Source organism: Phascolarctos cinereus, unplaced genomic scaffold (assembly GCF_003287225.1).
Source record: "Phascolarctos cinereus isolate Bilbo 61053 unplaced genomic scaffold, phaCin_HiC Scaffold_5;HRSCAF=322, whole genome shotgun sequence".
In the NCBI taxonomy this organism is placed as follows: domain Eukaryota; kingdom Metazoa; phylum Chordata; class Mammalia; order Diprotodontia; family Phascolarctidae; genus Phascolarctos; species Phascolarctos cinereus.
This window is the reverse complement of record NW_027555958.1, coordinates 42,190,650-42,205,365: the sequence shown is the minus strand read 5'-3', so window position 1 is coordinate 42,205,365 and position 14,716 is coordinate 42,190,650. Positions and strand designations below refer to the sequence as shown.

The following is a 14,716-nucleotide window of genomic DNA, read 5'->3' as shown; positions in this document are numbered from 1 at the left end:
TAGTCATGTCTAAGATTAAATAGTTCATTCTTTCAGGATGCTATGGGAATAATTGGACAAAGGTAAAAAAAAAGTTTGTGAAACAAAGATATGCATCTATTAATATGTGAAGTTTAAAGTCAGAAACTGAAGTCTTATTTTAAGGAATAGAATTTCAGCATCATCAGTCATCTTAGTGAAGAGTAATGTTTGTATAATATCTATTCCATTTGAATATCAGTAACAGCCAAACATGTTCTACTATAGGCAATTCATTTGATATATATTGTTCTCTGTATACAATTGGGAATTAATTACATAAGTGTATCTACAGATCCCATCCCAAGTAAATTGGAGTAAAGTCATCCTTTCATAAGAAGATTCATTTGTGCAATCTTTGGACCTAGGGGTGGAGAGCCTCTTCTTGCAAGAATGTTGTTACCTCTGTTTCCTTATATAGGGTTAGATCCTTAATAGCATCTGATTCTCCTAAAGGAATTGGAATGAACTGAAGTGGAAAATGTTTGAGAAAGCAATAAGATCAGACAATCCTTTATGTCAAATGTAAATGATTCTAATGCTGCACGTAAAATCTAAATTCTTGAAAGTTTCAGGTGAAATATGGATCCCTAATTAGATGTTCCCCTTACAGCTCTATTGTTGATAAGATCAGAACCACAAGGTTCCAGCTATTTTTCACCACATGAACTAGTTATTGGAGAAGCAAAATTTGAGAGACTATACTTATTTGCATCAAAATTTGTTTTGTGAAAGGTTTTAGCAAGAGCATTGCAGAAGTCTCTACAAGTAACTTGGAACCAGAGAAGAAAATTTACTTAAAAGGTGCCCCTGAGGACAAGAATTTTCCGAACTTCCCCAAGAAAAGTTGTTCTAGAGACTAGACAACTACATGGGACATCTGAGATCCAAGATGAAATTTGCTGATTAAATGAACTTTGAGAGTGGATTACTAAAATGCAAAAAAGACTTAATGTTAGTTAATGTGGATGGTCATTACTGTATTACTTTGGCTTTTTGCTGCACTATACCTGCATACTGAGTTTTCTCAGTTATCTTGGTGTCAGTAAAGCCCCCCCTAGAATTAGTCCATAGTTTTAGACATTTTTACTATGGCTTGTACTGTGATTGGTCAATTGTGTTCTCCTTGCATTAACTTGTCAGGGAAAATTGTGAAAGTCTCCCATTGACAAAAGAGAGAAAATTGAAAACAAATCAAATGATTCTGATCTAATTTTGTAATTGAAATTATTATGTTTCTTTGTCTCTGATCTTATTTCAGAAATTCAGCTGACCTGTTCTGAGTAATGCTCAGAAATTCAGTTCTTCCACTAATCACCAAATGCCATTGATTCTTCCTTTGCCTCCCCTAGGGGTGGGATGGAAGAAAATTATGATGATTGTGTAATTGTCTTATTGGTCATATTGTTTTCCTACTTGTGCTTATATTGCTGTTGTGGATTTTGCCTCCAGTGTAACTCATTGGTAGCCTCCTCTTATTCCTCCATTCATGCACTACTTAGGGAACTATGTGAAAGATAGTGTTGGGAAGATTTTATGAGCAGGTCACAAGAGGTGGCTGTGGGAATGGAGAGAAGGGGTTGGATGCAAGGAATGCTGTGGAAGTAAAAAAAAAATGCTTTGGCAGCAGATTGGTTATGAGTGATAAAGCATTGAGGATAAGTCTGAGGTCATAAATGTGGAGGTCTGGAAACCTTCTAATGCCTTCCCAAAAAGGAAGTTTGGAAGAGGAGTGAGTGTGGTATATGAGATAATAAATTCTATTTTGAACATGGTGAGTTTGAGATGCCTCTGTAATATTCCAGTTTGAAATGCCCAATAAGTGAGAGGAGCCTGAAACTCAAGTGGCTATAGCTGGAATTATAGACCTCTGAGTCATTTTCATAGAGATGATAATTAAGCCCATGGGAGGTGATAGAGTCACTGATTGAGAAGAGAATGAGAGAGAAGAAAATAGGGCCACAGCTGAGCCTCATGGAAGACCCGTGGTTAGGGGTACAATATGGCTGATGAATCAGCAAAGGATACTGAGAATAAGCCCTCAGATAGGAAGAGAGCCCAGAGAGTGTAATATCATGAAAACCTATAGAAGAGTGAGTGCAGGGCCTGTCAGGAGTGACAAATGTAGTAGGGAGGGTGGGTAGCTAAGTGGGTGTGCTAAGTACTTAAGTTCTTCAGTGTTATTTCATGAATGTTTTCACCTTGTACAGTGTTTCTGTCTTATCATATAGATTCAGTTCTAGTTACTCTTATGGGATATGATTTTACCTGTGACTGCCTTTCCTGCAAAACATAAGAAGACAGACTAAGTTATGCAAGTACATTGGTGGCCCACTGAATTACTCTATTAATATGTAGACATACACACACATATACATGTATGTGTATGTATACACATGCATATACAATTTATTTTAAATTTAGAAAATTTATATATGTATGTATACACACATATGCATACACACACATATACACACATGCTATAGCTGGACCTGGGCCCAAAGCTTAAAGTAGGAAAAGACCAGATTATATTGCATTTAAGAAATTCCCTTCTTATGAGATTTTTGGGTTGAGGATTGTGGAAAAATGTAGCAAATGCTTAATAAAAGCATTTTTATTCATTCATCCATCTATCTTGCTCATCATCCATCCTCTTTACACCTGTGATCTTTTCAGTCTACCATCTGTCTTCCTTTTTCTCCAAAGATTAGGAGGTCCTCTAGCAGCCTACAGGACCAAGTGAGTTATTTAGCTGGCAGATCAATGAGGTTTGAATTCTCCCTCAATGGGTTATCCTTAAACAGTTTCAGAACTTTCCAAATAATCAGAAGTTATTTACTGAGTTCTTCACATACTCAGTAGAACGACCAATAGTCTATGATTCAGAAAACTGGAAATTCTAGTCCTGGTTAAGTCACGAATTGCTTCTATGACTTTGTGTGGAGGTGATTTCACCTCTCTTTAGGCCTAGTTTCCCTGTAATTTAAATTAGGAATTGGAGTAAATGCCGTTAAGGTTTTGTTTAGCCCTAAAATTCTATAATTGTAGGACCATCAAATAGTGCTGCTGCCTTAAAGGAATTTGCAATCTAGTTACAGGAATTATATGCCCCTGTGAAAGTATAATGAACAAGGAAAGTAGTATTTAAGAAGTAAACTATGGGAGAGAGAGAGAGAAAAAAATGAGAGGAGAGAGAGAGAAAGAAAGGAGGGAGGGAGGGAGAGAGAGAGATTCCAAAAAGAAGATAAAAAAGACAGGCATCATCAGAAAAGGCTTCCCAGAAGAGGCAGGAGTCAAACTGGGCTTTGAAGGACATTGTGGAGAGAAGAAAGAAAGGTATTTCAGGTGAGAAGAACCCCAAGAAGGGAAGTCATACATGAGAGGCTGAGCATGGTCTGTTTTTGAGAAGGGAGGGAGATCTGGCTAGAGGGGAGATTTATGTCAGGAAGTTAAGGTTAAGTAATGCTGCCTAGCTGAGGCAAGCCAGATTGAAGTGGGGCTTGAAAACCAGGCTGAGGAGTTTGCTGCCATGACATAATATTTGGTAAAAGTCTTTCATACAGTGGAGGTTAAGATATAAAAATGACACTCCCCTTATAGTGGCTCTTAAATCTTGGGACTCCTTACTCGAATTTTGTCTTTGTATGGGGAGAAACGGGTGTCTTTTAGAGAGGAAAATGAGAACTCATTTCCCTCCTCCTTCCCCCAAAGTTGTGGCTATTTACAAATACTCAACAATTCTAGTGTCATGGATGAGGATGGCTTATTGAAATTTATATCTAAGCACAGCATAGGAGAGTTTATTCAGTTGGGGAGAGAGTAGTGTTTGGCCTCTATCACCCCCACTGTGCTACAGGGCAGAATGGTAGGTGGTGACTCAAGGGAGGAGTGCCACATGCTCTCCGGTTAAAGGCACAGAACCCGGGGTGAGGGGGGAGGGCAGCTTTAAATAAGGTTTTCAAATAAAGGGTCTTCCTTGTCAGTTGACATATTGGAAGCGAGACAATGGGATTAGGGAACATGGATGTGTAGCAAAAGTGAGGAGGGGTGGCCAGCAGTGGGCCTGGAGTCAGGAAGATCTGAGATTTCAGATCTGGACTCAGAGATATGTTAGCTGTGTGAAACTAGGCAAGTCTGTCTGCCTCAGTTTCTTCAACTGTAAAACGAGGAGTATAAGAATACCTACCTCTCAGGGTTGTTGTGAGTACCAAATAAAATAATAATTATAAAGGACTAAAAATGTTATAGAACTGCTGTTATTATTGCTATTTTTTTTTGCTATTTACTATTATTATTATTTTTAAAAATTAATAAGGGACACTTACTCAAGATGAAGAAAGTGGAATTATAACTGTACTACACCAGCAAGCTTGCCAGAGAATTTCAGCAGCCAGCTCTAACTAGAACAGTTTAAGTATCAGAGTTGTTTAACCAGAGATGGTCCTAGGAGAGTGGAACCATAGACTCCTCTGGCTATTTGCAAATCATCTCACAGCAACAACCTCTGCCTTGTATTTGCTGTTAATCCAGGCCCAACATGCAATGATCAGTGTAGCTTTGAGCTTAGTGACCATGGGACAACATGGACACAAATTTTTGTTGTTGTTCTGTTGTTTTCAGTCTGTGTCATTGTGACATCCTTTGGAGTTTTCTTGGCAAAGATACTGGAGTGGTTTGCCATTTCCTTCTCTAGATCATTTGACAGATGAGGAAACTGAGGTAAACAGGGTTTAATGATTTGTCCAGGGTCACACAGTTAGCATCTAAAGCCAGATCTGAATTTGGGAAAATGAGTCTTTCTGACTCCAGACTCAAAGCTTTATCCACAGCACAACCTAGCTGCCTTTAAAGTAGGGACCTGAGCCTATTCTTGTCCCTTGCTTACTTGGCCAATTCTAGGTCCAGCTGGGCCTCCTGCCCTCTCTCCTTGAGAGACAATTTTATCTGTGGTACTGTGGAATTGAGGAATGTATTAAGAATGTCTTTTTAGATTTTGGTCTACAATTAGGTAGCCCAAGGTCCATTGGTACATATATTTTGGTCATGTCCTGTATAGATGAACAATGACCTGGGCCCAAAGCTGAATTAGAGGAAGAGAGCAGACTGGATTGCATTTGGGAAACTGCTTAATGCTTTCAATGATTCTGAGCTGCTCCATCACACACAAACCCTAACCTTCATCAGAGAAACTTGCCACAAAGATTTTTTTTCCTCAAGTACCAGTTTCCTTTCTAATTTTAGCTGTGTTGATTGACACACTAGAAATCTGTGTAATCTAACTTCCGTTAGATCCTCACTACATTAAGGGAATCCTTTTACTCTTCCTTAATTGTTCTTCCATCTTATTCCCCAAGGTTTCTGTTCTATACTTTCTCCTGTCTCCTTGAGCATTCCGTGGCACTCCCTCAGCTAAGGTCCTCATGTCTTACTTTACTTCAGAAAATAGAGGCCTCTTCCATTCTCTTTATGAATTTCATCTCTCTGATAAAAGGTGACATCTCTCTTTGACAATAACCAATCCTTATTCTTTTTGACTTCTTATGACCATTAGACTGCATTGACCACCTTCTCCTCTTGGTACTTTCTCTTCTCTGAGACTGTTACCTTGCTTTCTTGGTTCTCCTATGTAGCTTAACTTGCCTTACCTTAGCCTTCTTTGCTGGATCACCCTTATGGTGGGTGTGTTCTAAAACTTCATGCTGGAATCTCTTCTCTGTATTCTACTATATTATATGATCAGCTTCTATGATTTTAATGATCATCTCTGTGTATGGTGATTCCAAGATTTGTATGTCTAGTCCTGGTCAATTTCCAGAGCTCTAGTCATAGATTGCCACGAAGATTGCCGTACTAAGCCATTCAAACTGGATGTCTCACAGGCATCTTAAACTCAATATTTCCAAGACCGAACTCATTTTTTTCCTACCTAAGCCTGCCTCTCCTCTAAATTTCCCTGTTTCTATTGGATGTACCACCATTCTTCCAACCCCCAATATTCAAAAACACTGGTGTCCTGTTCCATTCTTCATTCTTCAATCAGTTGCCAGATCTTGTTGTTGATTTTTTCTACTACCATAATGTTTATGGCATCTATCTCTTCTTACTCTCCAGCCACTACCTTAATTTCAGGCTATATAAGAAGTTCAGCCCTGGGACATGGTTACCAGGCACTTCCTGGGGTTTTCCTATGTCAACATTCAGCAGCCAGCAGATGCTGAATGTGCCCCAGATACCATAAACTTTGATGTAATTAAAGGCAAACAATCTGTATTGTGTGGTCTCCTTGGGATCTCTCATTGAGGAAATAAAGAGTTGGGAATGTTTTCATTAAAAACCTGGGTAAATCCATAGACAACAAAAGCATTTTATGGCATCTTTCTAGCATTTGGGAACGTCTTGCTCATCAAGGTGATGTGTGACGAGATTGGTCCTAAAGGCTATGAACTTGTGCACTTTTAGACCCTGGATCTTGCAGATAGGGCCATTGAGATGAGGAATGGCATGCCTCTCAATGACCTCAAAGTGTTTGTCACTAGATTCAAGTCAAGTGAAATGAAACAGAGCCAAAGCTAGAGAGTTTACCAGTGTTAATATAAAAAACTTCAGTGTTGATATGGATGATGAAAGATAGAAGGAACTTTTCAGCAAATATGGTAAAACTCTGTGTGCAAAAGTAGTGACTGACTATAGTGGAAAATCCAGGAGGTGTGTCACCTGTTTTCCTTGTGGGTGGGAGTCAGCTGTTTGTGCCACCCCAGAGGAGACCATCATGATCATGGACCAGCTGTCCTCGGGGAGATGCTGCGGATTGGGTGCTGGCACAGCAAGAGCTGGGGAGCCAAAGCAGTGCATTACATTGGATCTTGGCTTGGAAGAGTTTTTACAGGATGGGTGCAGTGAACTTTTCAGAGCACCCAGGCTGCAGCAGCCCCCAGAAACTCCTTTGCTGCTGATGACAAGGCCACAGATCCTATTCCTAAGGACTGCCCTGTCTCCTCCTATAATGAATGGGACTCACTTGAGGAGGTGATTGTAGGTAGAGCTGAAAATGCCTGTGTTCCACCTTTCACTGTGGAAGTTAAGGCCAACACATACAAAAAGTATTGACCATACAGCAGCATGGAGGCCCATATTTTTCGCAAGGAGCATCTGAAAAAGGTTGTTGCTGAAATTGAAGAAATGTGCAATATTTTGAAAATGGAAGGAATGACTGTTAAGAGGCCTGATCCCATTGATTGGTCTTTCAAGTACAAAACACTAGATTTTGAGTCTATAGGTTTGTATAGAGGCATTCTAATTGTAGTTAGAAATGAAATTATTGAAGCTCCCATGGCATAGTGTGCATGCTTCTTTGAGTATCAAGCATACAGATCAATTATCAAAGATTATTTCCACTGTGGGGCTAAGTGGACAGTGGCTCCTAAGCTCACAATGGCTGATGAGCTTTATGACCAGGATTATCCAATCTATTCTGTAGAAGACAGACACAAATTGGCTGCTCAGGAAAAATTTGTTACGACTGAATATGAGCCATGTTTTGATGCTGCTGACTGCATTTGAGCTGGAAGAGATATTTTTGCACAGAGAAGTCAGGTAACTAATTATCTGGTCATTGAGTGAACACGTAGGCATCTTGCTCCAGACTATAGGGTGTATATCCTCTCCTTTAAAGATCCTAATCCAATGCATATTGATGCCACCTTCAATATCATTGGACCTGGTCTTGTGCTTTCCAACCCTGATCAGTCCTGTCATCAGATTGAACTTTTCTTTTTTTTTTTTTTAAATTTTATTAATTTATTTTGATTTATCAACAATCACTTCCATATGCCTTTGAGTTGAAAATTTTTCTCCCCCTTCCTCCCCCCACCCAAGATGGCACACAATTTGATATAGGCTTTACATTTACATACCCATTAAACATATTTTCACATTAGTGAAGTTGTAAGTAAAAATTAAAACCAATAGGAGGAACCATCAGAAAGATGAAACTAAACTCAACAGAAGGTAAAAACAAGTGATAGCGATTCAACTTCCATAGTTCTTTCTTTGGATATGGATAGCATTTTCCATCCGAGGCCTCTGGAGATGTCTTAGATCCTGTAATGCTGAGAAGGGTTCAGTTTAACAATCTTAGTCACACATAATGTGGCTGTTATTGTGTACAAAGCCCTCTTGGTTCTGCTCACTTCACTCAGCATCAGACCATACAAGTCTTTCCAGGTTTTTCTGAAGTCAGCCTGTTCATCATTTCTTATAGCACAATAGTATTCCATTACATTCATATACCACAACTTGCTCAGCCATTCCCCAATTGATGGGCATCCTCTCAATTTCCAATTCTTTGCCACCACAAAAAGAGCTGCTATGAATATTTTTGTACATGTGGGTCCTTTTCCCATTTGTTTGATCTCTTTGGGATATAGCCCTAGAAGTGCTATTGCTGGATCAAAGGGTATGCACATTTTTGTAGCCCTTTGGGCATAGTTCCAAATTGTTCTCCAAAATGGTTGGATCATTTCACAACTCCACCAACAATGTATTAGTGTTCCAATTTTCCCACATCTTCTCCAACATTTATCATTTTCCTGTTTTGTCATGTTGGCCAATCTGATAGGTGTGATGTGGTACCTCAGAGTTGTTTTGATTTGCATTTCTCTAATCAATAACGATTTAGAGCATTTTTTCATATGACTATAGATGGCTTTAATTTCTTCATCTGAGAACTGTCTGTTCATATCCTTTGACCATTTATCAATTGGGGAATGGCTTGTGTTCTTATAAATTTGTCTTAATTCTCTATATATTTTAGAAATGAGGCCTTTATCAGAGAGACTGGTTGTAAAAATTCTTTCCCAATTTTCTACCTTCCTTCTAATCTTAGTTGCATTGGCTTTGTTTGTGCAAAAACTTTTCAATTTAATGTAATCAAAATTATCCATTTTGCTTTTCATAATGTTCTCTATCTCCTGTTTGGTCATGAATTCTTCTGTTCTCCATAGATCTGATAGGTAAACTATTCCTTGTTCTCCCAGTTTACTTATGGTATCAGCCTTTATATCTAAGTCATGAACCCATTTTGACTTTATTTTGGTATATGGTGTGAGATTTGGGTCTATGCCTAGTTTCTGCCATACTCTTTTCCAGTTTTCCCAGCAGTTTTTTTCAAAGAGTGGGTTCTTATCCAGAAGCTGGGGTCTTTGGGTTTATCAAATAATAGATTACTATAGTCATTGACTACTGTGTCTTGCATATTTAACCTATTCCACTGATCCACCTCCCTATTTCTTAGCCAGTACCAAGCAGTTTTGATGATTGCTGCTTTATAATACAATTTAAGATCTGGAATTGCTAGGCCACCTTCCCCTGCATTTCTTTTCATTAGTTCCTTTGATATTCTGGACCTTTTGTTTTTCCAAATGAATCTTGTTATTATTTTTTCTAACTCTATAAAATAATTTTTGGTAGTTTGATTGGTATGGCACTGAATAAGTAAATTAGCTTAGGTAGGATTGTCATTTTTATTATATTAGCTCGGCCTACCCATGAGCAACTGATGTTTTTCCAATTATTTAGATCTGATTTTATTTGTGTGAAAAGTGTTTTGTAATTGTGTTCATAGAGTTCCTGGGTTTGTTTCGGGAGGTAGACTCCTAAATATTTTATAATGTCTACAGTAAGTTTAAATGGGATTTCTCTTTCTATCTCTTGCTGTTGGGCTTTGTTGGTAATATATAGAAATGCTGATGATTTATGTGGGTTTATTTTATAGCCTGCAACTTTGCTAAAGTTGTTTATTATTTCAAGTAGTTTTTTACTTGATTCTCTAGGATTCTCTAAGTATATCATCATGTCATCTGCAAAGAGTGATAGCTTTGTTTCTTCTTTGCCTATTCTAATGCCTTCAATTTCTTTTTCTTCTCTTATTGCTAAAGCTAAGGTTTCCAGTACAATATTGAATAACAGTGGTGATAATGGACATCCTTGTTTCACCCCGATCTTATTGGAAATGCTTCTAGCCTGTCCCCATTACATATAATGCTTGCTGAAGGTTTTAGATATGCTATTTATTATTTTAAGGAAGACTCCATTTATACCTATGCTTTCTAGTGTTTTTAATAGGAATGGGTGTTGTATTTTATCAAAAGCTTTTTCTGCATCTATTGAGATGATCATGTGGTTTCTGTTGGTTTTGTGTTGATATGCTCAATGATGCTGATAGTTTTCCTAATATTGAACCAACCCTGCATTCCTGGTATAAATCCTACCTGGTCATAGTGTATTATTCTTGTGATAAGTTGCTGCAATCTACTTGCTAGTATTTTGTTTAAAATTTTTGCATCTATATTCATTAGAGAAATTGGTCTATAATTTTCTTTCTCTATTTTGACTCTTCCTGGTTTAGGTATCAACACCATATTTGTATCATAAAAAGAATTTGGTAAGACTCCTTCTTCACCTATTTTCCCAAATAGTCTATATAGTATTGGAATTAATTGTTCTTTAAATGTTTGATAGAATTCGCATGTAAATCCATCTGGCCCTGGAGATTTTTTCCTAGGGAGTTCATCAATGGCTTGTTCAATTTCTTTTTCTGAGATGGGGTTATTTAAGTATTTTACTTCCTCTTCGGTTAATCTGGGCAATTTATATTTTTGTAAATATGTATCCATTTCACTAAGATTGTCAAATTTGTTGGCATATAGTTGGGCAAAATAATTCCTAATTATTGTTTTAATTTCCTCTTCCTTGGTGGTAGCTTCTTCCTTTTCATTCTTGATACTAGTAATTTGGTTTTCTTCTTTCTTTTTTTTAATTAAATTAACCAAAGGCTTATCTATTTTATTGTTTTTTTCATAAAACCAGCTCTTAGTTTTATTTATTAGTTCAATAGTTTTCTTAATTTCAATTTTATTAATTTTTCCTTTGGTTTTCAATATTTCTAATTTGGTGTTTAGTTGAGGATTTTTAATTTGTTCTTTTTCTAGTTTTTTTAGTTGTATGCCCAATTCATTAATCTCCTCTTTTTCTATTTTATTTATGTAAGCATTTAGAGATATAAAACTTCCCCTAAGAACTGCTTTTGCTGCATCCCATAGGTTTTGGTATGTTGTCTCATTATTGTCATTCTCTTGAATGAAATTATTGATTGTTTCTATGATTTGTTGTTTGACCCAATCATTTTTTAGGATTAGATTATTTAGTTTCCAATTATTTTTTAGTCTATCTTTCCATGGCCCTTTATTACATATAATTTTTATTGCATCATGATCTGAAAAGGATGCATTTAATATTTCTGCCTTTCTGCATTGGATTGTGAGGTTTTTATGCCCTAGTACATGGTCAATTTTTGTGTATGTGCCATGTACTGCGAGAAAAAAGTATATTCCTTTCTATCCCCATTCAGTTTTCTCCAGAGGTCTATCATACCTAACTTTTCTAATGTTCTATTCACCTCCTTAACTTCTTTCTTGTTTATTTTGTGGTTAGACTTATCTAGTGCAGAGGGGGAGGTTCAGGTCCCCCACTAGTATAGTTTTGCTGTCTATTTCTTCCTGTAACTCCCTGAACTTCTCCTGTAAGAATTTGGATGCTATACCATTTGGTGCATATATTTAGTAATGATATTACTTCATTGTCTATGGTGCCTTTTAGCAGGATGTAGTTTCCTTCCTTATCTCTTTTGATTAGATCTATTTTTGCTTTTGCTTTGTCTGAGATCAGGATTGCTACCCCTGCTTTTTTACTTCAGCTGACGCATAATATATTCTGCTCCAGCCTTTTACCTTTACCCTGTATGTGTCACTCTTTTTCAAATGTGTTTCCTGTAAACAACATATTGTAGAATTATGGTTTTTAATCCATTCTGCAATCCATTTCCGTTTTATGGGAGAGTTCATCCCATTCACATTCACAGTTATGATTACTATCTGTGTCTTTTTCTCCATCCTTTCCCCCATTTATGCTTTTCTTTCTCCTTTTTCCTTTCCCCCTTCACTAGTGTTTTGCTTTTGACCACGCCTCCTTCAGTCCCTTCCCCCTTTTATTATCCCTTTCCCTTTTCTTCCCCTTTAGTCTTACTGCTTCTTCCCTCCCTTCTTTCCCCCTCCCTTTTCTTTCCCCCTTTCCCTCCTACTGCCTATAGGGCAAGTTAGATTTCTATACATAACTGATTATATTATGCCCTTCTTGAGCCAAATCTGATAGAGTAAGGTTCAAACAATGCTCCCCCCCCTTCTTTCCCTCTGCTGTAATAGGATTTTGTGTCTTTTCCTGTAATGTAATTTACCCTTGTCTGCCTCCTCCTTTCTCAGTACATTTTCTAAGATCAGATTGATCCACTTATTTGGATCCATTTAACCCACTTGATTAGATTTTTTTTTATCATTACATCAAAGTCAACTAATATCCACCCTCTTTATGTATACTCCTTTAACAAGGTGTAATAACAATACAGTTCTCAAGGGTTGCAAGTCTCATATTCCCTTGTAGGGGTTTAAACAGCCCCCCCCATTAACAACATATTGTATCCTTCTGTCCCATTTACCTTTTTAAGTCCTTCTTGAGTCCTGTACTTGAAGATCAAATTTTTTGTTGAGCTCTGGTCTTTTTATCAGGAAAGTTTGGAAGTCTCCTATTTCATTGAATATCCACCTCCTCCTTGAAAAATGATGCTCATTTTTGCTGGGTAATTGATCCTTGGCTGCATTCCAAGCTCCTTTGCCTTAGGAATATCATGTTCCATGCCCTGCGGTCTTTTAATGTAGAAGCTGCAAGGTCCTGTGTAATCCTGACTGTGGTTCCATGATATTTAAATTGTTTCTTTCTGGCTGCTTGCAGCACCTTCTCTTTCATCTGGTAATTTTGGAATTTTGCTATTATATTCCTTGGTGTTGTCAATTTGGGATCTCTTTCAGGTGGTGATCGGTGGATTCTTTCTATGGTTATTTTCCCTTCTGGTTCTAGGACTTCTGGGCAGTTTTCCTTTATGATTTCCTGAAAGATACTGTCCAGGCTCTTTTTTTATCATGATTTTCAGGTAGTCCAATAATTTTTAAATTGTCTCTCCTGAGTCGATTTTCCAGGTCGGTTGTTTTACTGATGAGGTATTTTACATTTTCATCTATTTTTTCATTTTTTTGTTTCTGTTTGACTGATTCTTGCTCTCTCATAGAGACATTAGTTTCCATTTGTCCAATTCTAGTTTTTAACAGATTGTTTTCTTCTGTTAGTTTTTGTACTTCCTTCTTCAACTGGCCAATTGTGTTTTTTAGGGATTTGTTTCTTCAGTGTACTCTTCTGTTAGTTTTTGTCCTTCCTTCTTCAATTGGCCAATTGTGTTTTTTAGGGACTTGTTTTCTTCAGTGTATTTTTTTTCCAATTGGCCAATTGTATTTTTGAAGGACTCTTCTACCTCTCTCATTTGACTATTAAAATCCTTCTTGAGCTCTTCTAAGAAGGCTTTTTGGGCTTCAGACCAGTTCATATTCCCTTTTGTTGTTGCAGATGTGGGTTTGTTGACAATGTTGTCCTCTTCAGAATTTCTGTCTTGATCTTCACTCTTCTCATAATATGAATCTATGGTGTTTCTTTTTACTCATGGTGTTTCTTTATTCCCTGGCCTTTAAAGAGATTGAGCTCTCCTGCTGGGGAACAGAGGGTACTGACCCAAGCTTCTTGTGTTGGGAGCCTAGGTCTTGGTCACTGGCTTTGTGCTGGGGCCTCTTATGCTGGAATTGGAGGCTGTAGGTTTCTGGCAGCTTACCTTGTGTTGGGCTGGAATCAGCAAGGCTGGAACTTTCAGGCAATTCTAGGTTGCCTGCTTTTTTTCCTTTAGCTTTCTTCAGCTCCTTTTAGATGGTGCTGCAGGGTGTTTATCTGCCTGGGGCCCTGCAGTGTTGTCTCCTCATTTCTGCTAATGCACTGGAGATTCCTTTGGGTGGAGTGCCGAGGCACCTGGTGGTTTTCTGAGCTGGTTTCCATTGGTTCCCCTGCCTCACTGAGGCACTCGGAGGTCCAGGTGTTGGTGTTTGCCTGCTTACCACCTGGGCTTCAGGATTTTTCACAATTGGAGGCTACAGGGCTCTGAGCTCACCTGGTGTTGGGTTGGAATCAGCAAGGCCGGGGCTTTAGGAAGCCTTTAGCTTGTCTTCTTCTCCTCCTTTCAGATGAATGCTGCAGGGTACTTGTTCACCTGGGGTCCTTTGTAGTGCTGCTTCCCTCATTTTTGCTGAGGCATTGGGAGACACCTTTGCTGGGCTGCTGCACTGCTGCTCCTTGTCTTTCTTCTAGTTCAGGTGTTTCAGGATTTTTTTTCTGGGGTGATATTTTCTGGGTTTTCAGAGGTTGATAGGGGAGAATGAGAGCAACTACCTTTTCCCTCTGCCATCTTGGCTCCCAGAATTGGAAGTCCCAGATTGAATTTTTCAAGAAAGCAGGATGGACTATAGTTACTCCTTCAATTCCAGTCATCCCAGATGACCATCCACTCTGGATGTCATCCAAATGGCTTTCCATGAATGTCTTAATTCTGGATGAAAAATGTATTATGGTAGATGCGAATGAAGTTCCAATTCAAAAAATGTTTGGAAAACTGGGTATTTTGACAATCAAAGTTAATATTTGTAATGCCGATTCATTGGCAACAGTTTCCATTGTTGGACCTGTGATACATACTCTGCAATCCTACTTTGACTAA

The 14,716-nt window shown here is 38.1% G+C and overlaps 2 pseudogenes; both read left to right on the top strand.

Moving 5' to 3' along the window:
• The first annotated feature begins 6,174 nt into the window (after positions 1 to 6,174).
• LOC110217108 (polyadenylate-binding protein 1-like 2) lies at positions 6,175 to 6,649 on the top strand (annotated as a pseudogene).
• A 167-nt stretch (positions 6,650 to 6,816) lies between these two features.
• Positions 6,817 to 14,716, top strand: LOC110216978 (glycine amidinotransferase, mitochondrial-like; annotated as a pseudogene).